Below are 27,938 nucleotides of genomic sequence, written 5' to 3'. Positions count from 1 at the left end.
ACAGCCCTGATATATGGAAGATCTCAGGGAAAGGAAGCGGGTTCTGTGACGACTAGAGCGCGACTGGTGAAGACATCAGGACTTAGCCGACAAGGCACTCCTGGACTCTCTTTTGAAGGCCTATGGAGTGGCAATACGTATAGCAAAGAATTCGTTCTATGCTGCACGTATCGCATCCGCGGAGTCGCGTCCGGCAGAGCTGATCAGGGTAGTGAGGGAGCTTCCTCAGCTGCCCTCCTCCCTGAACTCTATTTTGGAACCATCCAAGGCCTGCTGCGACGAGTTTAACAACTTCTTCGCGGATAAAACCTCTCGGATAAGGGCTGATCTTGACGCCAGTATTTCTTCAGGATCCAGAATAGAGGTCTCCAGAGCTTCTGTGGACTCAATTGTACTGGATCATTTTGAGTCTGTGAGTACTGAGGAAGTGGACAAGATCCTTAGAAGTGTTAGGAAGATGACATGCTCTCTCGATCCCTGTCCCTCTTGGCTAGCGGCTCAGGGGGACGCGGCTGTAACTAATATGTTACGTCGCATAATTAATTCATCTTTCAGGGAAGGGCGTTTTCCATCCAGCTTGAAATTGGCCACTGTAAAACCGCTGTTAAAAAAGCCCTCCCTAGACCCCCTGATTCATAATAACTATCGGCCTGTCTCGCTGCTGCCTTTTCTGGGGAAGGTGATCGAGAGGGCGGTTGCCATTCAGCTTCAATCGATCTTGGATGATACTGATTTTCTAGACCCAACTGGCTTCTGGGCGGGCTATGGAGTTGAGACTGCCATGGTCGCCTTGGTCGATGATCTCCGTCTGGGCATGGACAGGGGTAGCGTGTCCCTGTTAGTGGTCTTAGACATCTCAGCGGCTTTCGATCCCATTGACCATGGTATCCTTCTGGAACGCCTGGGGTAGTTGGGAATTGGAGGCACTGCGCTCCAGTGGTTCCGTTCCTACCTCTCGGGTAGATTCCAAATGGTGCAGCTGGGGGACGTGTGCTCCAATAAGAGGGCGCTTACATCTGCCGTCCCTCAAGGAGCCATTCTGTCCCCCATGCTATTTAACATTTACATGAAACCGCTGGGAGAGATCATCCGGAGACATGGGGCGTGGTGTTATCAGTACGCTGATGACACCCAAATATGTTTCTCTGTGTCTCCGACTGATGCAGTGACCAGGGATGGCATCTCTCCTCTAGATGCTTGTCTGGAGTCAGTAATGGGCTTGATGAGGGAAAACAGACTCAGTTTGAATCCAGAGAAAACGGAAGTACTCCTGATAGGTTCCCCAGGCCCAGGGATGGAAATATGTCCACCTGTCCTGAACGGGGTCACGCTCCCCCTGAAGAACTCTGTTCGCAGCCTGGGCGTGCTCCTGGACTCGTCGCTCCACCTTACATCTCAGGTGGATGCAACTGTCAGGAGCACTTGTTATCAGCTTCGGCTGATACGCCAGCTGCGACCCTACCTGGGCCGGGGGGACCTTGAAACGGTGGTACATGCTCTGGTAACCTCTTGGTTGGATTTCTGTATAACATTTGTTTTACAAGATCTACATTGGCTGCCTATTCGCTTCCGGGCGCAATACAAGGTGTTGGTTATCACCTATAAAGCCCTAAATGGCTTGGGCCCAGGGTACTTGGAGAATCGCCTCTCCCCATATAATCCATCCCGCACTCTCAGGCCGGGAAGCAACTGTTAAGAGTTCCAAATATGAAACATTCTGTGTCTGCACAAAGGGCATTTTCCAGCTCGACCCCGCAGCTCGGGAACTCTCTTCCCGATGAGCTCCGCTCGTTCAGCCAGGGGGTCACCCATCCTATATCTGTTCATTGCATTTTTCTGCCCTAAATGCAGTACCTTACATTTCTCTGTGTTGAAATTCATTTTGTTAGCTTTGGCCCAACTTTCTAGTCTATTCAGGTCATTCTGAAATTTGATCCTGTCCTCAGGGGTATTAGCTACTCCTCCTAATTTGGTGTCATCTGCAAATTTGACAAGCTTATGCAGGAAAGGACTGTGAAAAATTATCTAGTCAAGATATAAACAGAACCTCCATGTTCAGGAATTGTGTATCTTTAGAATAAGATATGATGGAGCATTGTTACTTTCATATTATGATTGTGGGCTGGCCAGTATTAGAAAGAGAATGGATCTAAGGCCTTGATACAAGAGAGCTTGTGTTCTAACTCTTGGCACAGAAAAGTTCAAGGCATCTTTTATTAAAGAAAATTTGATAGGGCAGCTTGCAACCACCTCAGAGGGCACATACTGTGTAATGGGAACACTGATTGTTCTTACTGAGCCAGTGTCCCATTGGTAAGCTTGCACCCATGTGCCCCTGCCCATCCACCCAGATCTTTTTTGAAAAAATAATTCTGGTGCCCTATTTTTCCACTATTGTTATCTGAATGAGTGCTCTCTAGATACTCAATCAACCAGGATACATTATAAGACCTCTGGAATCCTTCCTCATGAATTAGTTCTCTTTTTTTAACTAGCACAAACTTCCTTTCATATTATAATCTCAAAGCCTACTTACTGCCTCTGGTAGCTTAATGTGAGTTCAGCCCACCAAGGAAAAGCTGGACAGCAGTAAATACATGAAGGTTCAAATGAGTTACCTTTTCAAGAGGAAAAAAGGCATTTTGTACATGGCAGAGTGCAGTCTAATTTATTCAAATGGACTAGAGAAAGGAGGAGAGGGTAGACATTAGATAACTAGAAATTTATATAAATCCAGTATAATAAAAGGCCTGATTAGGAGAAGTAGAAATAAACAAGAAATGTAAGTGCATTGCTGTTGTTGTTAGTGTTTTGTTACTAGTATTATTTCCTGCCTTTTTTCCAGTCTAGGACTCAAAGTGGCTTACAGAAAGTTCAAACAGATACAGGGGAAAATGTACAACATACAAAATTTTTAAAATGTAATTCTAAATTCAATATTCAATAAATAAAAATTCAAATTCAAATTCAATAAAGTTAAAAGCAGTTAAAAGCAAAATGTTTAAAAAGAACAAACATAACACAACACATGGAAAGCTTGACCAGTCCCTTGACCAGTCAGTTCTCAAAGACCTACTAAAGCAAAAGGTTTTCACTTAACTATGAAATAATGGGAACAAATCTCCAGTCCCACCTTCCTGGGAAAGAAGTTTTAGAGCTAGGGAGCAGCCACCAAGAAGGCCCTCTCCCATGTCCTGCCTCCACACCAGATCTCAAGATGTGGCCACGCTCATAGAAAGAGATGTGTTAGTGCTGAATTCAGGTTCAGTTAGAGCTGAAACATACATCTTGCATACCTTTGAAATTAAACTGAACTCCAGAATTCAATTTCAAGATTTCATTTTAAAAAAACTAATTTCACATCCCATCATTACCACTTCAGTGAGAAAATGTGAAATATCTCTTTGAAACATGAATATACTCTTCCATGCTGGCCTTTTTAAAAAAGATGTCAGAAGAAACAGGCTCCAGTTTCTACTCAACCAGGATTCAAGTATGACTGCAGAAGCAAAATATATCAAGAACAGTGTGCTGAAATAAATGATGCCTACTTTCCTGTGTTTTTTACATAACCTCAGGTTATAATATGAGCAGATAAATCATGCGTAGACAGCCTGAATGCTATGGTTCTTAAAATTAATAATACATTATAGGAATATCCCTTTTTTAATGCAGCCATAGTGCAAAAATGAGAACCAGTGTGGTGTAGTGGTTTGAGCATTGGACTATGATCCTGGAGACCAGGGTCTGAATCCCTGCTCAACCATGGAAACCTGCTGGGTGATCTTAGGCAAGTCCCACTCTCTCAGACTTAAAGGATGATAATGGCAAACCTTCTCTGAAGGTACACAACAACATAGTTCAAAAATGTGCATTATTTTCACACTTTAAAGAGGAGACATTCTGTAGACATGGTAAAACATGCTTGTTTTATAAAATGTAACTCTGCCCTAAGTAATATAGTGTGTATGACATTTTAAAAAGGCTGATAAAATAGTTCCCCAGAACAGATAAGATTCACAGCTTGTAACTAGGAATGAAGAAATTTGTCAGTTTGTTTTGTTGCCTCTTGTTTCTCTGCAAATATCAGAATATGACTAGTTTTCAGTGAAAGTATTGGCTCAAAATAGGCAAATGAGGTATCTTGGCACTAAAATGTAAATCTACAGAATTTCTTTCCCAACTCTGCTTATAACCCAAGACTGTTGTGAATATTTTAGAAGAGCAGTTGTAGATAGAGTGTGTATATGCATACATATCTCTTTTTTTTTATGTCAAGACACAGCACGGATTCAACATAGCATAAATTCTGTCCAAATATAATTTTTCTACAGACACAAAAGAAGGCCAGTTCTATTGGCTGCAGCTCTAGCTCAGAAAAGATGGCAAGCTTGAACTTGCTCTGAGCCAAGTAATGCTATCTTGTCAATAAGGCCTGCCTTGAGTTTCTATCTGTTTGGCCACTCTAATTAATGATCTTTTAACTGTACTGTCAGTCTTGTTTAAATTTGAGTGTTGCCAGTTGCTTCCTCCATCAGATTGGCCAATGGGAGCTGGGTGATTCATTCATGCATGCCACTGCCCCAATGGCTCTGGGCCTATAGCAGCCCAGTTTAATAGGGCATTCAGAGCTCATTAGGGAGGAAACACATCAGGAGTGACCGCTCCAGTACCACACGTTGCAACTAATAGCCTCGGTGAACAGAATCGTTTCTGTTTCTGCTCACTTGTTGTTGCGTCCTTTCAGTGTCAACAAGTGGTCATGTCGGCAGGAGCCCGCCATTCTGCCCAACAGTTTTATCCGTTGCTCCCCTGAGCCAGACTTGTGTCCTCCTCTATTGTTTGGTCTACAATGGAGCATGAGCAATCACAAAGGCTTCACCGCCATTCATCATCAGCTCACGCATTCGCCGAGCAATATTGCCTGCCAAGCGTTCGGGCCATCGTGTTGGCAGAGGGAGTGAATACCCATGAAATACAAATAGTTTGGTCGCTTACGCTTTTGTTTTGTTTCCTCCGAAAGCTGTGGCTAGGAGAGAGGGAGAGAAACGTAAGGAAGCTGTGACTGAAAAGATGCTAAGATTTTGTAGGAGAGGAAAGTGGGTGATTTTTTTTTAAAGGCAGAGGGTGGAACACACAAATGAAATAAGAATGGAAGGCACATTATGGGGTGGATGAATACTTTTGAAGTAAAGTGACAGGTGCCCATTGAGCCAAAGCTGAATACTTTTTATGTCCTGCTAATTTAAACATGTATTTAACTGTCTTCCACCAAAATCAACTGCCTTTCAAATTGTTGAGACTGTACTCAATTGGGGTGGTCATTCAGTTAAAGAAATCTCACAGCCAGAGGTGTAACTACTGGGGGGTACAAAATGAGGACATTGGCCTCTCAAAGAAGAATGTTTCCCACTGCAATGATTTTTTCCTTCAGTCCCTAAATTTCTAGCATTGCAGAGACTGTGACACTGAAAATCGTTCACACTTAGAATATTTGCTGTGTTTGCATTCCCTTGGTTAATTTTACCTGCTTTTTTTCTTTCGATGCCTAAATTGTATTCCTAAATGCTCAGCAGAAGTTTGTTCCCCTTCAAGAAATATGTCTACTTGGCAGCCTCTCCTTCAAATAGGAACAGCATCAAGCAAGACGCCCCCAGAGCTTGGGGTGCATTTGTTTCTTGGATGGGAAAAAGACAGCAAACATATTAAGCAATGGGCTGCTTGATGACGCAATGCAAATGTTGAATGGGGTTTTCCCTTAATTTCAGCACCCTTTATTTTGTAATGTCCTACATTTTTCTTGAATGCCCTACATTTTGGAGTGCTCCTCCCTTATGACATTTGGTTACCCTGTGCTGGACACTCTCAGTCATGTTCCTCAGAATAAGCAATTCCTCTGCTTATAATAGTTGACACTGGTGAGATTACACTGACTTCTGTAAGGACGAAGCTAGGCGCCATTACTATAAAATGTTTAGATGACCTTGACACAGATGTCACAACTACATTATATCTGTTGCTGACACCATTCTAGCACTGCAAAGCTCTAGCCATGTGAGCCAGGACAGGCCAATAGCTAAGCAGAAAGATCAAGCTTCCTTGGAGCCACAGCAGGAAACCTCCACATAGGTCACTGCTTTGAAGTCAAATGTGGTTATTGAGTCTACTGCCTCTGCACAGCTTCTAGAACAGTCTATCACTGCCACAAGGACCTTGGATATTGGCTTAGACACTGATTCATCACATTTCCTGCATCAAAGTCCCCTCCACTCATTCTCAGTGCCCTGGATCCATCCATGTTGACAAATGACATCAAGGCATCAACTGATTAGATTGTGTAGATTACATGATGTCTGTGGCTCAACTGTAATTCCAGATGGAGAAACCCATTATGTTTTTAACCCCCTCCACACACACACACACACACACTTTCACAAGGATCCTGCGCCCCTAACTGCAGCAAATGTGAAGGGCCCACTTTAATGTAATATAACTGTATAGTTGGCCCTTGACTTGGTTCCAGAATCCCCTGTGAATAGCAAAATGCATGGTTGCTCAGGTCCCATTAAATATAATGGCATAGTAAAATGGTGTTCCTTATATAAAATAGGGAAATCAAGGTTTGGTTTTTGAAATCTATATATTTAAAAAATATTTCCATGCTGTGGACGGTTGAATCCATGGATAAAGAATCCATGGATATGGAGGGACAACTGTATTTCTACTCCTATGTTGCTGAGTTACTTCAAGTCACTTCTGACTTATGGAGACCCTAAGATAGAATCATAGAATCATAGAGTTGGAAAAGACCGCATGGGCCATCCAGTCCAACCCCCTGCCATGCAGGAAATCCAAATCAAAGCACCCCCTGCAGATGGCCATCTAGCCTCTGCTTAAAGATCTCCAAGGAAGGAGACTCGACTACACTCCAAGGGAGTGCGTTCCACTGTCGAACAGCCCTTACTGTCAGGAAGTTCTTCCTAATGATGAGGTGGAATGTAGCTTGCATCCATTGTTCCGGGTCCTGTTCTCTGGAGCAGCAGAAAAAAGCTTGCTCCCTCCTCAATATGACATCCTTTCAAATATTTAAATAGGGCTATCATATCACCTCTTAACCTTCTCTTCTCCAGGCTAAACATCCCCAGCTCCCTGAGTCGTTCCTCATAGGGCAAGGTTTCCAGACCTTTCACTATTTTAGTTGCCCTCCTCTGGACATTCCAGTTTCTCAATGTCCTTTTTGAATTGTGGTGCCCAGAACTGGACACAATATTCCAGGTGGGGCCTGACCAGAGCAGAATACAGTGGTACTATTACTTCTCTTGATCTAGACATCATACTTTTATTGATACAGCCTAAAATTGCATTGGCCTTTTTAGCTGCCGCATCGCACTGTTGACTCATGTTCAACTTGTGGTCTACTTGGACTCCCAGATCCCTTTCACATGTAGTTTCATTCAGCCAGGTGTCCCCATCCTATATCTGTGCATTTCATTTTTCTGCCCTAAGTGCAGTACCTTACATTCCTTTGTGTTGAATTTCATTTTGTTAGCTTTGGCCCAGCTTTTTAGTCTATTCAGATCATTTTGAATGTTGATCCTGTCCTCTGGAGTATTAGCTATTACTCCTAATTTGGTGTCATCTGCAAATCTGATAAGTATGCTCCCAATTCTGTCATCCAGGTCATTGATAAAGATGTTGAATAACACTGGGCCCAGGACAGAGCCCTGTGGGACCCCACTGGTTACTTCTCTCCAGGATGAAAAAGAGCCATTGTTGAGCACCCTTTGGGTTTGGCTGGTCAACCAATTACAGATCCATTTAACAGTTACTTTGTCTAGCCCACATTTTACAAGCTTGTTTGCAAGAATGTCATGGGAAACCTTGTCAAAGGCCTTACTGAAATCAAAATATATACTATATCCACAGCATTCCCTTCATCTACCAAGCTGGTAATTTTATCAAAGAAAGAGATCAGATTTGTCTGGCATGACTTGTTTCTCTGAAATCCATGTTGACTTTTTGTGATTATGGCATTGTCTTCTAGATGTTCACAGACTCTCTGTTTAATGATCTGCTCCAGAATCTTTCCTGGTATTGATGTCCGACTAACTGGACGATAATTGTTGGGATCCTCTTTTTCCCCCTTTTTGAAGATCGGGACAACATTTGCCCTCCTCCAGTCTGCTGGGATTTCTCCTGTTTTCCAGGAGTTTTCAAATATGATTGCCAATGGCTCCGATATTACATTTGCCTGTCATGGGCTTTTTTAAAGCAAGGTTTGTTCATATGGGGTTTGCCTTTACCTTCCTCTGAAGCTGCGAGAAGGTGACTTGTCCAAGGTCACCCAATGGGTTTCCATGGCTGAGCAGTCAGGCCATGTGTATTCGGCCTGCCTTGGGGGTGGGCCATGCGGACAGCGGTGTTTTGACCCACTTTGGGAAAAAGCAGGATTGAGCTGCTTTTTCCTGCTGTCTGCTCTGGCCATATGACTTAGAGAAGCAAACAGAACCCTTGAGGCCTGGTTCTTCAGGGTTGTAGTCCATGCTCAGACCACTATACCACATGATGGCTCTCTTTTGAAACTATGTATTTGTGATGTAATAGTGAGGTATTACAGAATTAGCCAAATGTTCACTTGGGACCTAGATGAAATGAACGTTGGTGCCAATAGGGCTTCCAAAGGGAATGTACTTCACTGGTAAAATTGATAGTTTGGAAACAGATCTCTCTATCTGTCCATCCTCAAGAACAGCACAGCTTTATATGTTCAGACCTGACAAATATTAATTTGTTACATAACTAGAGATATGTGCATGGTGCTTTTCATGGATTTAAGTCAGGAAGAAATGCCCATGAATCCTATTCCATAAGTCCTAGAATAAAGAACATCCTGGTAACTTCCATAGGCTCAGATTCCAGGCACTGTGATCGGTCATAGAAAAGAATCCACCACTGGATCTCCATGTGCATGGCATATATCCTAAAAACTGTTTGCTCTACATTTTGAAGCAAACTGATCAAATAGTTAAACTATTATTTTCTGTAGGAAAACAAAATAAAACAACCTCTGACAGCCTACATTTCACAGGCAAGTAACCAAAAGAATAGTTGCCCCTTGTTGGTCAATTTGCCATTTAACCAACAGCATATGGTTTTTGTCTTGGGATCATGCAGAATGTCACAAAGGAACAGGCAGTTGACAGTTACTAGGGAGCCTTTGTATGCTTTGGAGAGCAAGGGAAGATGGTATTTTAATAGATTTCCTGGGAGACCTCTTAGAAAGGTAATCTAATTGCTTAATCAAATTTGGGACCTCCATACAAATCATTACCTTGTCTTTTGCCCATCCATCTTGCTGTAGTTCAAACAAATGGCATATGCGTGTAGACATCCATTAGCTTGGTTTATTTCAGGGAATGGTGTGTATTTAACCTGCAGCTCCTGCTAATGATGGGCAAGTGACATACTGTATAAAAATGGTGGAGAAAAAATAGCAGGTTTGGTTGTCCTTCTTAAAACACAAACCTCAATGCTATTTGATCAATCAGCTTAATCAGGATAACAAGTGAATGCATTTGTATTAAATTTGCATCCTGATTGTTTCTTCTGCTTCAGCTGTAGTGATATGAATGGAAGACACAATAAAGAAGGCATCCCGATCTCAGTCATTCTTCCCTTGCTGCTGTTTTCAAGTCCTAATTGGCAGTGATGACCAGGTTGGCTCTAAAGGAGGGCAACCTCAAGCATTTGCTCAGGACCCAGGAATGGCAAAGGGCAGTTTTCCAAACACTGCCATAATTCCATTTCATTCAGGATCCAAGGAGGTCAGAGGTGGCATTTAAAAACCTTGTTTTCAGACTTGTGTCTTCCAGGTTACTGGGTCTCACTGGCATGTCCCATAGACCCAGCATCCCATAGATCCTCCAGTTGTGCCAGGGAGCTGTTATAGTACAAAGGGAGAGGACTCATTTCACCTTCTGTCCTCTACAGCATGACCCAGCAGAGTTGGAGTGAAGTCAGGGTGGGACCAGCAAATTTTATTGCCTGAGGCAAGATGGTGCCCAGTGGTGGGCCTGCATGGATATGCTATCTGCCCTTTTGCAATAGGAAAACAAGCTTTTTTGGCAATTGAACCTTCCTTAGACAGGGGGGATTGGACAGTGTCCACCTCTTCATCAGAAAAGAGCTAGCTTGGAATGAACAGCTACACACCCTGCAAAACAAACAAATAGTTGGCAACACCGCCAGAAGTGCCAATAAGTCCATTTCTGGTTTGAAACAGGCACACTTAGCTTTATCCAACAACAGCTTTCTGCTGCCTTCCATCCTCAGCCAACAGAGGTAACTGTCCCACTCTGCCTAGAGTTAGGACTGGATATAGTGATGGTTCCATCTCTCTTTCCTCGCTTGATTTTGGACTGCTCTGTTAATTATGATTTAACACTAAAGTCCTGCCAACTATACACATTTTAGTGTGAACATATGGAAAATGAGGAAAACACTGATGTTTAAAATCATCTCTGAGAATTTAGTACATGTTAATCAGGGAGCTTCAAAACAATCCTCATATCTCCCACTGAGGCAAAAATGTGCATTTGTATCAGAAGAGTAAAGATCATGGTTGTAATTTAGTGCATAGTCAAGGGAATTATGGCCTCGACAAACTGGCAGTAAATGCCAGCCTTAGGGCAGAGTGGGGGTGCAGTGTCCACATGACACATCCATTGCACTCCAGGTGTGCTGACTTCTGTGATTTTCCCCAAATGCAGGAAACTTGACTGCATAATTTGTGGTAGTCACTGCACTCCTCTGGTGCTTTATCCAGATGATGCAGCGTCAAAGAAGTGCTGATAAGCTGCAGCACTGGTGGCTATAGCACCCTTTCCATGGCGCAAAAAGGAGTGGAAAGGCCAGATCGGGACCATGGTGTGTAGTTGCCACGACCCTGATTTGGCAAAGACAGAGGCATCTGCAAGCTGCCCCTTAAGGACATTCTGTTCAGCCCCTTAATTCCAAAGTATTGGAAACAAGTTGCAAAGTTGTAAAGATGAAAGATTATCACTTGTATTGGGATTATCAATTATATTGCATTTAGAGACGTTGTGGAACTGCAAGACAAGTGAAATGTAAAGGATAATGTTTTTTATTGCAGATAGTAGGAAACCACTCAATATTTTGCTGATATTCCAAACTATCATGACTATGGCTCTGAATTCTACTTTAAATAATCATGTCTGACATATTGTTCTGGTATTTGCAGATTGTGTATAGAAGAGGGTACCCTCAGCTGTGTGATCTAAGTATATTTTCCAGTTTATAACAACTTGTTGATTCTCTGTGCTCCTCTTCATATTGAAAAAGGAGGAGACTCAACGTGTACAGCTTCTCTTTCCCCTGTTGCATTTTATATATGTTGCTTTTAATCTCTTGATTTTTACACTATTGGTTTATATACCTAAACATGATGTTTCTATGTGTATTTTTTCTTTTTGAAATGACTTTGGGTTCTACAATGCAGGAATGAAAACAGTGGGACAGGGATGGGGAATAGTGGCAGGGGCAGATGAACCTAACTGCCAACCCTCTCCATGAGCTGGATGGCAACAGGGTGAGATGGACTGGAATAATTACATCTGCCATTGTCAGCTTCTTGTTTTCTCCAGGGAGCTGGCTTTGTTATATATGACCTTTCCCCTATCTGGGAAAGGCTATTTGCAATGAAGCTACCCTGATCCAGATATCAGCTTCAGAAATGCTCCTGCAGCTGGTACTTATACTAGGGAACCATCGTCACTGTGGTTGGGCTTTCCTACTGAGCTGGCTGGACGGAATCCTTATATGCAACAAAGGCATTGGACTGTAGGTGCCCGCCAGCAGCCAAAGCCTTGGTCAGCTACTATCCCTTCCCTGCCCTTTCCCCATGGAACACTGCTAAGGAAAGTCCAAACTGTTATTACCAATCAGTGATCAGCAATAACTGCAAGGTCACCTATGGCCTTCAAAGGGCAAATGACACTGTGTGTGTGTGTGGTCACTCTGTACCTCTGAGATGAGCAACTGCTGTGGATCCAGTAGCCACACAGGTTGCCAAAAAAGAAAAACAAAGTCACACAGCCAGAAGTGCCAAGAGTCAATTTCTGGTTTGAAACCTGAGGCTTTAAACTTGTTCAACATTTATAGCGGAGAATGTGGCTGCACCCCATTGAACAGCTGAACAATAAATGGTGAAAACTTTCAAGAGAGGAAATTCATCCCCCTGCCTCTTGGTCTGAAAAAAGACAGTCTGGGGAATGTGGAGTAGTTAGGGCACCATGGACTCACTTTTTCCACCTCTGCTCTAACTTAAAGAGAGATAACATCACTGGTTTTGCAGTGCAATTGCCATTTTTAGTTGTTTTTGTGGCTACAGGGAATGACTTCAGTCAGTGCAGGAGGTTGAGATGCTAGTTCCTGCTATGCCTCAGGAAGCTGAATTGAAAAGGTGTCCCAGAGGAAAGATTCTGCTGCTCTTGTTTTATATAGTCAATATATTTCAAGGCGGGAGAAAAGTTAAACAGTAATTCAGCTTTGGAAAAGGAAGCAGTCAATTCTTTACTTCAGATTTTGCGATAAATGAAATACAATGCCAATACATAAATGAAGGTGTTCCCCATTGTTATTAATTACTATCACCTTTCATGAATTTAGCAAACTGTTATTAAAATCATGACATGTATGTAATTGAATAAAGCCTAAATACCCTAAAGGAACCAGATCCCATTTGATCTCAGGAGCTAAGGCCTTTATGACATGAGCAAAATTTGAAGTTATCCCTGGCTCAATGTGAAGGCAATGCAGGGGCAATCATGGGGTTTCAACCAGGAGCCATCTTAAACACAATCAGGGGTCATTCCAGGGTTAAGTAAATCCTCTTTCTCCCTGAATTTACCTAACCCTGGAATGACCCCCAATTGTGGCTCCTGATTGTGTTTGGCGTCATGTGATAAACCAACTTGAAACCCCATGATTGTCCCTGCATTGCCTTCACATTGCCTTCACATTGACCCTGGGATAACTTCAAATTTTGCTGGTGTGATAAGGGCCTAAGCAGGGTCATCCATAGTACTTGGATGGAGACTGCCAACAAATATCAGGTGCTGTAGGATATATTTTAGAGGAAGGAACCGGCAAAAACATTTCTGAGTATTCCTTGCCTTTCATGGTGTCATCTTAAGCCAACAGGCAACTTGAAGGCAAATGCACATGCTCACACACCCACATGTAACTGAATATAGCAGTAAACTGTTAGTCCCAACCAATATAGACTCAGTAAATCAATGGGAACTTGGTAAATCAACACCTGTGTAAATTGTGTTGGAGTCCATGGGTCTGCTCTGGCTGAGATTAACAATTGGATACAGGCCGGAGATTTTTAAATGATCATATTATTTGTGAGCCTTAAAGATAGGACTGGGAATTTATTTTTCAGCCACCCCCCCCCCCCCCCCCACCTGTGAAATGTCCTTGGGGGGAAAAAAAGAAGAGAAAAGGTTAGAATGCCACCCTTTGCATCCCAGGACTCCTTTTAGAGCTTCAGGATGAGTCAGTGAATAACAATGTTAGTCTGTTGTAGCAAAAGCCACAAACAAAATAATGACCAGTAACTTTTATCTGACATAGGCTTTCTGGGCTTCAGTTCACCTCATCTCTAGACCACTTACACATCTGATCAAGTGGGCTGGAGTCTACAACAGCATGTACCAAATAGAGGTTGCTAGCTTTTAAGAGCCATGAGCTTTTCTTTGTTACTTTTGGAGATAATTAAATAAAGAAAAAAAGGGAAGCAGAAAGTTTGGAGGCCATTGGAGTATTTATTTATTTATTAAACATCTGATTATACTGCTTTTTTAAAACAAACAAACACCTTTTCATTGATTGTGTGGATTTTTTCTTTCTTTCATTGCAGTCAAATCCATCAAAATCATATATTTTCTGTTATTATACTAGCTACCATAAGATGAAATGGATAATGGGTGCAGTAAATCAGAGAGGATTTGCCATCTTCTTTGCGGAAGTGTTTGTTCTTGTATCTTTCTTTTCTTTTTTTTTTTCAAAAATGTGGGCGTGAGTCATTGGTGGGGAGGGACAACTTCACAGTGGAGTAAACCTGAGACATAAATTCAACAGCCAGACAGTTGAATGAACAGGATAATCGGGGTATTTTTGACAGGTGCGGCAGCCTGCCTATAGCTGGCATATAATCATTACCATTTTAATAAGGCTCTAATAGGGGGGCTGATAATTCAATGGGGTGTGAAGATCCTAATTCAACTCCCAATCCCACATGAATGTGCTAGAATTTGTGCTCTTTGTTTTCCTCCTTTGTACCCCTGAATGCCAATAATTACTGGCTATAGATTCAAAGAAAAAATTCTTAGAACTGGAAGCTAAATTAGCTCTCCTAATACTGCACAAGAATGTCAATACTTATAAAAAAAGAAGCAAGTGGGGGTTGTGTGTGTGTGTGTGTAGCTTTTTTGTAATGGGGTACACTTGTTGGTGCTGCAAAGGTTCTACAGCTGAAGAGGTTTGGCTTAGCGCATGAATAATACGGTCACTGTTTCTAAAAACCATCAGGGGCTCCCTTTTCTTCTACTAGCAAATGTTATACACGCATCAAAGTAGCTGAATTGTGCCATAGTTCATGTCTTGTAAAAAATGCAACTTCAGATGTCTGCAAATGCTGCTTTTGTTTGGTCAGTATTGATTTAGCATTCATTCAGAGGTGTCGCCGGCATCCTTGAACGTTGTAGTAAACAACAAGTCTACACCAGACTCGGACAGAGTTTAGTAAGACAACATAGGAGATAGCTGTTTATATATGAATTGGGTTAAAAAACAAAATCATGTTTAGGGGGGGAAAATGGAAGGAAGCTATGGCGGTTTACAGACCGCCAAATAGTACGTCATCAATACGTACTAGGGTTAGGAAGGGGCGGTGCTTCCGCACCCTCCTAACCCTAGTACGTATTGAATACGTACAAGATGGCGGCACCCTGTTCATACGGGCGCCGCCATCTTTACGTACTGGACGCACAGCGTCCAGACGTGTCGCGCCGCTTGTGACGTAGCGAGCACGCCCCTGGTGCCTCGCTACGTCGCAAACGCGACGGTAAAAGAAGCTCCATTTTGGAGCTTCTTTTTTCGGTCCGCGCGGGAGTCGGGCCGTCTGAAGGCTCCGGCTCCCCCGCGGACCTACTGGCGGCGGCGGCAGACCGCCGCAAAGCGGCGGTCTGTACCCCGCCCAAGTCTACCAAAATATTCTGTTAAATCCTTTGAGGGCAATTGTAGTTCATTTGCAAAATGCCTGTCACTGTGATAAATCATGTCTATGTAAAAAGCTACTTGAATACTAAAGGTATACTAAATAGATAGAATCTATGCACCCTACCTCTGGTGACTCAAAACAAAAATCAAATAAAAAAGCCATAGTAACATTCAATGCAACTAAGAAACTAACGTGGGGATAAAGTAATTGTCATTCCTATTTGTTAAGCACACAAGCATATGAAACTATTTTAATTCACCATTAAAAAAGACAAGGAAGTTTGTCCACCAAGAAAGAAGACTCTACCAACCAATTTCAGAAAGTTAGGCACCCACAGCAAAACCTACGATGAAGAAGATCTTGGCACCAAGCAAATAAGTTAATCACAATGACAGATGAAATGTTAGAGAAATAAAAATCATGCTTATTCTCCTTCTGCCATTTTGACCCCTGTCACTAAGGGTTTTACTGCACCATGTCACTATACCACAAGAGTTTATGCCTTACCACATGACATCATTAGTGTCCTGGTGTCACCTATCATAGCACCATTGCAAATGTGCATTTTTTCATGCTGGAAATAATGAGTTAATGACCCCCTTTTTCATTACTGAACAGTAACCTTTTGTGCTGTGGAATCATCATTGCTCTTCCTTCCATTAATGGATGGGATGTGCGCATGGCCAGGTTATGCCTCTCTTGAAGATTCCCCAGGAGATCTGTGCAAAGAGTCCACAGACCACCTCTGGTGCCTGAGTGACTAAGAGACTTATTGCACAAGAAAATAAAGCAGAAATGGACCTGGAGAGTAGCATTTTTCTCTGTGCCTTACCACTTTCCATAGGAGACAGCCATAAAAGTGTGTCTTTTGTTGAACAATTTTTTCCAGCTAGAAAAAAGGAAGAATACTGAAGTGCTACAACATAATCCAGTAAGGCACATAGAAAGTCACTACTCTCTGGCTCCATTTTCACTTTCTTTTCTCATGCGATAGGACTCAAAGACAATTTTTGTGGCATGTTTAATTTAATTTAATTTAATTTAATTTTAAAACCCTCATACTGTTATGTCATTGTAATATCATAATATAGTGGCTTAACATTTTAGCATCACAGCTAAACAGCTGCTTAGAACTTTCCACCAGAACAATGCGTTACTACTCTATGAGTTTGCCCCCCCCCCCCAAGCATGCATACTAGGGCAATGTCAGAGGTACACTGGAGATGCAAGAGGACCCTATCACAAAGGCAAGACACAGTCACACATTTAACAGAAAAAAATTGGTCCAGCTGAAAAGTCAAGGCAGTTTCATCTACACAGAATTGAAGTAAACGACAGGGTTTACCTTCTTTTCCTGTCTGACCTCTTGGAGAAAAGGTTTCATCCATTGCCAGGTGTTATCATGACATCATTCCGTCATGGCATCATGATGACATTAAAAATCAACAGTAAAATTGACCAATCATGAAGTGAGCGTTGTGATGGGGAGAAGGCTATGATGCTAGTACTGCAGAGAAGAAATCAATTTGTGGAGTGTGCTAATGGCAATATTACTGCAGAAAGGCTACAAAGTGCAGTATAGTTCACCTACAACCAACAACCGTATTGCAAACATCTGAAGCAAATTAATGCTGTATAAAGGAGCACTGCAGTATGGTCCGCTGAATCAAATCTATATCTGGTCACATGGTATCCTCCTAGGGTCTGTTGTCCCTTCATCAGGCTACAGTGGAGATTTTGGGGAGTTACATTTGGGGCAACAACTTCCAGAATTTTCTAATCAGCATGGCCAGTGGTAAAATGTAATCCAATAGGAGTGGGAGTTGTGGTACCTGCAATCCAAAAAAGTATCCTTTCCAAGTTCTGCTAGAGTGTGTCCAAATGTTGATATGTTGGCAATGTCCCTTCCTTTTCTCCATCCCTTGGACACTTCATTGCAATCTACCTTCTGCATCAAAGCAGATGGTAAGTTATATTATAGCATGGAAAACTAAGATGAACTCAAGGAAAGAGAAGACAGGATTTATGGGTTTATGATGTAATTGCGTCAACACGAGATATATTGTACTAGACTTTGAAGTATACTTGGCCTTATAGAGAGGAAGGCAGAACTCAAGACAGGGCTTTGGTTGTAGTTCCCTGAATGCAAAGCAGTAAATCCAGTGTCCAAGGGATGGAGAAAAGGAAGGGACATTGCCAACATATCAACATTTGGACACACTCTAGCAGAACTTGGAAAGGATACTTTTTTGGATTGCAGGTACCACAACTCCCACTCCTATTGATCTAAATATCTGAAGGGATGCCATCTAGAAAATGAAGTAAATTTGTCTTCTGCTACTCCAGAAACTAAGCGCCAATGTAACCTTGTGTTGACAGATTATGTTCTCTAGCTCCCAAGTCAAACTTTCATGTTTTCCTGCTGTCATGTTCAACTTGGGATTTTAAAAATTGCCGTTTGCTCCAATTCCCCCCTGTAACTAAGTTTAAAAAAAACCCTTTTAACGTATGGCCTGCACCCTGGTTTTGTCTCAGCTTTAATTCTTCACCAGGGGATGGTAAGGGTGTATTGATATTTTTGTTATGTGTTTTCTTTCCAACTTGGGAGCATGAGCACACATGCACCATTGCTGAATTAACCAAGAGCAAATTACTTTGACACTTTGAAACCAGTTTGCAGCAACTGAAGTAAGATGAGAACAAAGGGGGAAAGTGGGAGGAGGAAATAGAAGCTGGGACATTTTAAAAGCATCTGAAAAAATAGTATGAGAGAGGATTAATCTGGGCTGTCCCTACCAGATCAGGACATTAAAAGGACAGGAAGAGAAGAGCAGAAAATGAATAGGAATGGGCAGACACCTCTTTAAATTATTATATGGCCCATGTTTGGTAAAGTTACATTTTTGGACCACAGCTACCCAAATCTCTCATCCAACAGGACCAAGCACACACAGTTCAAACCTAATAAAACCAATAAAATCAATATTTTTATTCAGAAGTATGCATTCAATAGACTTTATTCCCAGAGCTGTTCATACACCCCAAAGTTTTTCCTAACATGATTTAAACACACACACATATTTTTGGTTTAACCAGAAATGTCCTGGCTTAATTCCTGTCCTTTCCACACTACTCACAGCTACTATGTTCCTCTGCTGCCACATGTCCTGATTCCAGCTGAATCCAGAGCTAAAAGTGGTAAAATAACCTTTCAAGTAGCTGTTCTTAATATTTTCAGCCCTGCCAGCTGGCCATAGGTCAGACAACAGAAGCTCTCTTAGTATAAGAAAGGCTGCTCCATTGAGATTTCTCCCCTACAGAGGTTCTGATAACATGCCAAACTTGCAAATAACTACCTTAATTTAAGTGGGTCTTTAAAGACTTGCCTGCTTATGGCAACACACTCCATTTTCCCAACGAGAGAGCATATGTATTGTGAACATATGGCATTGTGAAATTTCCCTTTGTCTCTATGTGGGTTTTGTTACTTTTCTATGAGTGGGTGAAAACTCCAGACCTCATGGAAGCTGTTGCTACACACAGTGTATGTCAAAAACAGGTAAAAATGTAGCAGCTAATTGGACTCCTATGCACACAAAAATTTAACAGATGAAGTTTTTCCCAACATGGAGATGCAGTCATAGGGAAGACTCACCTCTTGAATTTGGGATTGCCATGCAAAAACCTTTCTAGGACATTGTAAACCTATAAACCTAATCCTTTGCCTGTTTCTTCAGAAGCTAGCATCACATCATTCAGAATATTTTACTTGAAAATCCAGCCACATCAGGGGAGTACTGAACTAGGAGGAGCACATGGACTGGGATTTTCTGAGATTTTCACCTCCAATGAAGGTAAATCAATTTAAAATTGGCTATTAACTCCAATGAAGGTAAAACAATTTGAAATTGCCACACCTTACCTTTCGCAGCACCTAGATGTGATTCCAGATGTGGCAGAATAGAAGCTTTTTGAGGAATTTACTATATTCTGCCTACAATGGGGTTTGTAGCCTTGCAAAGAACAGATGCAGGCTAGATCTCAAAAGGACTGCCCTTGTTTTTAACAATGGTGAAAAATGGTTTTTGTCTTGCCTTGCTTTGGGTCCCAAAGGCCTCATGGCCAGCAAGGGATATATCCTTTACTTGAATCAAAACTCTTATCAATTGCCATCTTAAACCCAGCTTTAACATCTCAATAGAGATGTAGCTCTTTGACCCTCCCTCATCATGATTCTTCCCCTAAAATGACTTTTAACATCCATGTCTGATGAAGAAGAATGTGAGTTTTGTAAACATGCCTAATGTATTTTGTGTGTTTTGTTTATTCTAATAAATATATCACCAATACATGTTTTTTGGAGTTAGCTGAAACAGTTATCCTTTGTTCTCTCCAATATGTATATAAATGCTCATGTTGTTTAACAATCCACATGAAACTGCTGCGAGAGGTCATCTTGCGTTTTGGGATGCGGTGTCGCCAATATGCTGATGACAACCAATTCTATCTATCTTCCCCATCTGATTCCATGGAAACTATCTCGCTACTGGACCAATGTCTGTTTGTGGGGATGGAGGTGAGCTAAACTAGGGTTCCCACATTCATAAGAAATTAATAGGTACATACCCTCCATTTCACATATGAAAACTGGGACACACAAATTGCACTTAATTCAGTGAGGTTATTCCCAGAAAAGTAGGTACAGGGTTGTAAATGAGTACGGAATTGCATCTTTTGCTATGGTTTATTTTCCTGCTGATCTCTGTTGCAGTTGTGGAACAACCTATGTATTGCTCTAGAATGTTGAACAGTAATGTAGAAAGCCTTATATGAACCAGAAATAGGCGACAAGGCAAGACTTGGGAGTCATTCTTAAGCTTCAAAAAGCTACCTTTTGGACAATAACTCCCAGAGTCTCCCAGCTCAGCATAGCCAGAAACAAGGTAACCAATCAAATGTTAATTAAAACATTATTTTGAAAGGATCAAGTACCCTTTCCTCCTTTGTTTATCATCACCCCTGTCATCAAAGCTTTACCACAGCCCTTTGTATGTGAAATTCACTGAATATTGTCTACTAATGTTAAGTTAGGCCTTTAGCATGAAAAGTGTTTACATTCAGCATGGTTTCCAATGCTACAAATGAAGACTAAATCCTATTAAATGTTCTCAAACTGGATGTAAAAAACAAACATGGCAGGGGATCACTCTAGTCCCACCTACCCCCCTTGACTGCTTCCATTATTTTCATCTGAACAGTCTGAAGATGAGGACCTCTATATGTGATCTGGAACGGATTTTCCAAAGTTTCAGATTGTTTGGAAAGTCTCTGTGGTTACAGGGAACTCTTTTTCTCCAACATCAATTTTAACATGAGGAAAGTAATCGTAGCTCCAACAGAAGGGCAGAACTCAAACACTCTTCCTTACATATTTGTTAAACTCACTTCACAAATGCCTGAATAGGACTTTCACACACTGTATATGTGATGCAAAGAGTAATATTTGAAATGGCTTCACAGTGTATGCATCTGCTGGATGCACTCTGTCATACCATAGCTAATTGAGTCTCATTGCTGAACGTACACACTCTGGAATGTAACTGCTTGGTGTGAGATGGTACAACCACATGGATGCACAATATACACAGCACTTAATTCACAACAACATCTATCCCAAAGACACTTGTGGAGAAGTGCTTTTGAATTCAGTGGAATTTATTCACAAACAAATAAGTAATGGTGCTAAAAGTGTTGACAACTGTGACAGGCCCAAAGTGAATCAAAGCCAACCATTCTTCATTGTTTGCCATGGATCCCTGTCTGATGAATTTAGCTTATATACAGAAGGGCTTCTGGAACCAACTCACCTTGAAGATTGGCAAAACTGTCCATTCGGCTGTGAAAAGTAGAACTGAAAGATGTGTTTTATTTGCGTTGTCCTTTGTAATTATTCTGCCGAATAAGAGAAGTATTATCACACCAGGGTCAGTGCCAGAGGATTACCCAAAGTTTTTTAAATGGGATGCTAAAGTGGTACAAACAGGTGCACGGACAAAGACCCAAAAGAAAGGGGGGAGAAATGAGAGAAAGAAAGCCCTTCCACTTTCAACCACACAGTAAAATTAATGGTTTCTGTAAATGAATGGCATGGTTAGATTACCATTGAACTTGGAAAATTAGAGGAAGGAGTCAGATTCTTCATTACACTCCTATTTTAATTTAAGCAAAAGAGGCCAACCTTAATTGCGCTTTACCTAAAAAAAAAAAATCTTTTCATTGGCATAATTTTGCAGCAGGCAAAGTGACTCCTACAAAGAATAGTGCTTTCTTAAATCTGTTTGTTCCCTTTTCAAACTGTATCCTGCTTGCTGAGCGTTCTCTTTGAATAAATTCTGTGCACAGAGAGAAAGGGAACCGGAGCAATGGAAATTTTTAACACTTGATTTGAAGTGGAGGAGGGGGAAGAGAAAACTTTTGGAAAAAATGAAGAACCAAATGCATTCTTTAAAAAAATCAGATATTGGGATATGTTTCTAAAAATGCCTTTTGTGGACAGCATTTACAAACAAAATGTGCAGTCTCCACATTGGTTTGACAGAGGTTTAAACTAGACCCACAAATGCTGATGAGACCCCCAGATGTTTAGCATGAAATATTCTATTGAGTCAGAGATGGTTGATCTTTGTTTTTTGGGGGATGGTCAGGATATGTTTTTGCACTCAGTGGTTCAAAGCCAGTTCAGTTTCACTCTAAATCAGTGATGCAATACAGGACTAATTTTAGACTCCATCGTGTTATATTTACACCTTTTAAACAGTAGTGTGTGTTCCTTTACTAGCTTCAAATGCTCTTATGCAGGAAATTTTTAATGGTATTTCATTTGCTTACAGAAAGAGAAACTGTGTTGGACTGACGTTTGAACATCCTGGCTATTAATAATTGATTGATTTGATTTGATATAGCTCCCTTCTTCTCCCAAAAGGGATTCACAGAGGCTCTTGTCCAGTCTATCTGAAAGACCATATCTCCCCATAGAAACCTGCAAGGATCCTAAAATCTACAGCAGAAGGCTTTCTCTTGGTCCTGCCACCATCACAGGATCTCATGAAGAAATGAGAGAGAGCCTTCTTGGTGGCTGCTCCCACTCTCTGGAACTCCCTTCCACAGGAGACTAGGCTGGCTGTCTCTCTGCTTTCCTTTCACCATCAGGCAAAGACATTTTTGTTTAAGCATGTTTTTAATGGTTAAGAAGGGAAAGTTTTATTTGTGTGTTTTATTTCTTTTTAAATTTGGCATGGCTTTTAAAGTTTTTTGTAGTGTTTAATGTGAGGATATTTAATTGGTTTAAAATTTTCATTGTAAACATTTTTAATGTTTAATTTTCTGTTTTTGGAAACCACCTTGGATGGCATATAAATGATGTAGGTAAGCAAAAAAATATCCAGTGAGCTCTGAAACCGTCTGGTTGCCCTTGAGTCAATCACTTTTTCTTAGTCTGTTGGATTTCGCAGAGCTGTTGAGAGGCAAAAGTGTGGAGGAAGAGCAATAGAACTCTGTTTCTTGCCTTGAGCTCATTGGGGGAAAGGCAAGATGGAAATGTAAATAAATATAACTTCAAAATCTTACAACTGACAGGTCTGTGGGGAGGAGATCATAGAGGTGTTACCATTTCCCCTGTCTGTACAATCAGGAAACCAGAAGAAGACTAGGAATGGGAATGGCAGCTATCAAGGAACTAGACAAAATCCTAAAGTGTAAATCCTAACACTAAAGTTAGAATTGTCCAGGCCATCATGCTCCCCATTGCCATGAACAGAGCTATACAGTGAAGAAAACAGATAAGAGGAAAATCAAATCTTTTGAGATAACGGTGCAGGAGAAGAGTGCTGAGGGTACCATAGACAGCCAAAAAGACAAACAAGTGGATTCTTGAGAAAATAAAGTCAGAAATTTCACTGGAAGCCAAGATGATCCAATCAATGCTGTCATACTTTGGCTACATCATGAGAAAGCACGACTCATTAGAAAATACAATAATGTTAGGAAAGGTGGAGGGCAGTAGAAAGAGAGGGAGACTGCATGACAGTTAGACCATATCAATTAGGGAGATCACATGCATGTATCTACAAGACTACAGCAGATTAGTGGAGCATAGGAGGGCTTGGCGATATCTCATCCACAGGGTCACCATGAGTCATGGTCAACTCAAGGGCAGTTAACAACAACAGCAAACTGACCAAAAGCTGAGGAGAAGACACTGGGAAGCAATGTTATGAGTTGGACAATTTTTGTACTTGCAAAGCGGATGGTTGCCCATTGTACTAGAAGCTGATCAAGAAAATGGTGCTCCATGGGGCATTTCTGCAGGTCACAATGATGTGATGCGATGGCCATTATGTTAGATGGCGGCTGTAGTGAGGTAGATGTAGAGAGAGCTAGAAGGGCTAATGGGGACCAGGTGGAGACACAGATGGAGACGGGAGAGGAGGTGGAGCAAGAGGTGGAGCCACAGGAGGAGCCAGGAGTGGTCTCAGGGAGGATAAGAGGAGAGGGGCAGAGTTGTGCGGGGAGAGAGGGGCGGCGCAGAAGAGGAGGTCGGGAAGTGGCGGCCGTGAAAGGGACAGCGACAGTGACGTGAAGTCCACAGTGAGACGGTGCCCCTGCCTCTCTCCAAAGGAGATCTGGCGGTCGTGGGTGAGGGCCCCACAAGGAGGTACGATTAAGAAACCCACAGGAGGAAGGGGACCTGACTTACCAATACACTGAATTGTGGAGACAGCCAGGAGGGAGAGCCTTAGAGGGACAGTGGTGGAACCCTAAAGGAGACAAGTGGGAGGCAGGCCCTATTCCTAGAGAAAGGGAAAAAGCGGAAGTAGAGCCCCTTGAGAAACATTCGGGTGGCTGGCAGGCTTGACCAGGAGACCAAGAGGCCTGCGCGCTGGGGATTCCTGAACCCTGAAGAGGCTTGCTTTGACGACAGGCAAAGGGTTGGGGAAACTGGACTTTGAATTGGTTTTGTTGAAGAGTTCTGTTTGGGAAGTTCCTATTAAAGTTTCTGTTACTACTGCACTAGAAGTGTAAGTTTGTTGCGCACGTGGGGCTTCCGTGTGCTCAGTACACGTGTTCTACTACGACATGCAACCTGCCCCGCCCACAGCGGCACTTTCTTTTTTCAATAGTGGAACACACTCCCTTGGAATGGGGTGGAGTCTCTTTCTTTGGAGGTTTTTATCACAGTTTGGATGGCTATCTGTTGGGGGGGTGCTTTGATTGTGAGTTCCTGCATGGCAGGGGATTGGACTGGATGACTCTTGTGGTTTCTTCCAACTCTATGATTCTATGATTCTTCTTGCAGGCCTGTGTGGTTTGCATGGACATTGGGAAGGGGCACAGAACACAAGCTAATAGGAGGCAAGACCATTAGCTAATGGGCAGGACCAGAAGAGCCTGGCTGGTTAGGTGTCATGCTAAGCCAGCTCCCCAGCAATTTGGCTTCAGTGCGCTTTGAAGCTTTGTCCACATCTCCCTCCCTCATTTTGGTGATGTTTTACTTTTCATGGCTGGCATCCCATTAATTAGTCCCAACTACAGTATATCATTCAATCAATTATTGAATAGTAGTGAGTGAACACATGGATAACTTGCACTGGTTCAGTGGGTCTACTCTAGTCAGCTAACAACAGGATTTAGGTCAATGTATTATACACTTTGTTTTTTCTTCATTTTGTCACAGCTTTGGCAGATGGTTTGGGCACAGCTCTCAGAAGGAGGAAGATAAGGCTTGTGTGCCTATCAGAAGAGTAAGAGCAGTCCCCTTGTGGGACCTTGCAAGTGTAGGCAGCAAAGGTCATGTCCAGTTCAATTATGGCTTCTGGCTTTTTCCCAATCAAAAGTGGCTGGGAAAGTATGTAGTAGTGTCCTGTGGTATCCCATATCTGTCATCCCAGACAAATGCTGGGAAATTGGGGTGAGTTATGCAGCTCATCAACCAACAGGCAGGTTGGTCAGTACCTGGGTCTGAATCCATATCAGTGACAAGCTTCTTTGCAGCTGTAACCTAAAATGTTGTGTCCTGAAGTGTCTATGTGGAATCATTTGTAAGCAGAGCACCATTTACCACCAGTCCCACAAATACAAAGTCATCTGGCATCTTAGCAGTTATGAGATTACAATCAAGATTTGCAGTCCTGCAACTGATAAGGATTCATGGTAATGGTAAGTTAACAACTGAACATGACCCTCCATGCAAACCTAACTGAAACCTCCCAGCTGAGGGGTTTCTCAGGAACTGAAGATTGAAGTGCTGGGAAATGTAGTCTTTTGGTCATGGGGTATACGGGGAGAAGCAGTTGCAGCAAAACCCTGAGGGCCCTCCAGCTTCTTCTTCTGAACATTCATGAACAGGAAAATGCTGCAGGCATTATTTCCCAGTTCTCCATTCTGTAGCACTTTGGCAATTTCAGTGGGACACTCACTGGTCATAGAAAAGGTAGGTAGAGGGGTTAGCATTGTCAGCTATAGCTACAATGACAGGCCTCTATTGTTGTAGTTACATCAGATGATATAGAATCTCAACTAGCTGTTCACTTTTTAGTTCACTTTTTTTGATCCACCAAAATAAAATAAAATAAAATAAAATTGTGTCCCAAAGCTTTGAGGGTTTTGTGGTAATCATACAAATGAAAACATTTGAACAATTAAAGAAATATGTAAACTTGCTGTGATTTTCTGAGTCACCATAGATTTCCAGTGTTGCTCTAACAGCTGAACTTAGACATGACTAAGAGTGTAACATGTAAATGCAGTATATTTTAATCCACACCAGATATACACAAGCTTGTACCCCTGCAGTTTCAGTTTCCCCACAGAAGCAAGCGAGTGACCTGGGCCTTAACCTGGAATGACCAGCTTCTGCATGGGTGAAAGGTCAGACAAAGCCCTAGCTATGCTTGACCCTATTTAGTCATGAGATCCTTGCCATCTCTTCAGCGGAACAGCCTCATCCATTTCAGTTCCCTGCCGACATACAAAACTGGAGCTGGTAGGGGAGCGGAGAGATGTGCATCCAGGCATGAGTTCCATTTGCCTATTGCTGTGGTCTTCACACAGCCAGAATAGTGCATTAGGGCTGTTGTTTTTTTCCAGAACTGCACAGTTCTCATACTAAAAAGGATTATCCCCCTCCTTTTGGGGGAGTCCTATTTTAGCACATTGAAGGGAGATTTGCATGATTTATTTTCTCGACCATCATATTTTTTCATCCCAACCCCATGTCTTCAAAGAAACTAGCTACAACTTTTTAATCCTTGCAATGCTTGGTTGATTGTTTTCGAAGATTTGAATCTGTTAGTGATGTTGTCTATATTCTTAGTTTCTCAGTTCTGATAAATGATTAAATGGAGGCTTTCTCTACACCCTGCTGTGAAGTTACTGTTAATAATGAACTCTGTCCAAGTATATACCATATTGTAATGTTGTATGCCATGACAAAAATATAGATGAGTGTTAAAGCCAGGTTGCATTGTTAGGACAATATAGGCTAGACTGTGTTTTGGGATGTCTAGGCCTACAAAACTATCTTCTGGGGGTGGTGGTGGTGGTGGTAATATTTTGAAAAATATTGATCTACTAAAATGGTGTTGATCAGTGGCCCTTTATGTCAGGAAGGTGGAACTGCACCTGGGCATCATCCAGGAGTTCAACCTGAGAAAATTATTGCACAGTGAGCTTTCTTCAGCGAGAGAGAGAGAGAGAGAGAGAGAGATTTTACACTTATGTAAGCAAGGGGCAAGTTGCATGATCTCAGCCTTGGGGGAAGGCAATGACTAACCTCCTCTGAACAAATCTTGTCAAGAAAACCCTATGATAGGTTCACCTTAGAGTCCCCTTAAATTGGAAACAACAACAAGAAAGCAAGGGGACACACCATTAAAAGTCATCAAGAAGATCCTGGCCAATCTCTTTGTTTCCCTCCCATCCACCTAATTTTTGAAAATACTCCCAAGTGCACAATAACCATGTTCTGTTCTCCTTTCCCCTAAGTTAGTCTCCTCCCCACAGTTCATGTTACCATCAATGCCAGTCAGCATGGCTAATGGTCAGGGATGATGGAACTCTAGCCAAAATTATCAGGAGGGACCCAAGATGAGAAAGCCTGTCACAGACAGTTTGGACAGAGTTTGCTTGTTAAATTAGGTGAGGAAAGAATGCTGTTGGAAGGAGTAAATGGGGAAAACTGGACAGGAACTACTATATGCCATAAGAAAGCTTACACTATTACCCAAAGAACAGGTGGAGGGGCTGAGGGGTCCCCACCAGCTGTCAGTACTACTTCAAATGTTGGGGAAATTCATTGACTTGGATAACCTTCAGACCATTTGCACCAGTATATACCAGTACTAACTGAGGAGGACTGTAGGTCTTGGGTGAATTAAGAAAGTTTAAAAATATATGCAGAGTGCAGTTATACACACAAGAGATCAATTCTCACAGACACAGCATACAAAGCTAACCAAAATTGAAATATGGAAATAGGATAGCAGAGTTTTAGGGGTTTGCAGTGGTTATAACTACCTGTCTGGTAACAAGACATGGAAAGCTGGAGTGGTTCAGACTGGGAGGTCCAAGAGTG

Source organism: Sceloporus undulatus, chromosome 5 (genome assembly GCF_019175285.1).
Source record: "Sceloporus undulatus isolate JIND9_A2432 ecotype Alabama chromosome 5, SceUnd_v1.1, whole genome shotgun sequence".
Lineage (NCBI taxonomy): Eukaryota > Metazoa > Chordata > Lepidosauria > Squamata > Phrynosomatidae > Sceloporus > Sceloporus undulatus.
The sequence above is the reverse complement of the archived record's forward strand: the minus strand, read 5'-3'. Positions refer to the sequence as shown.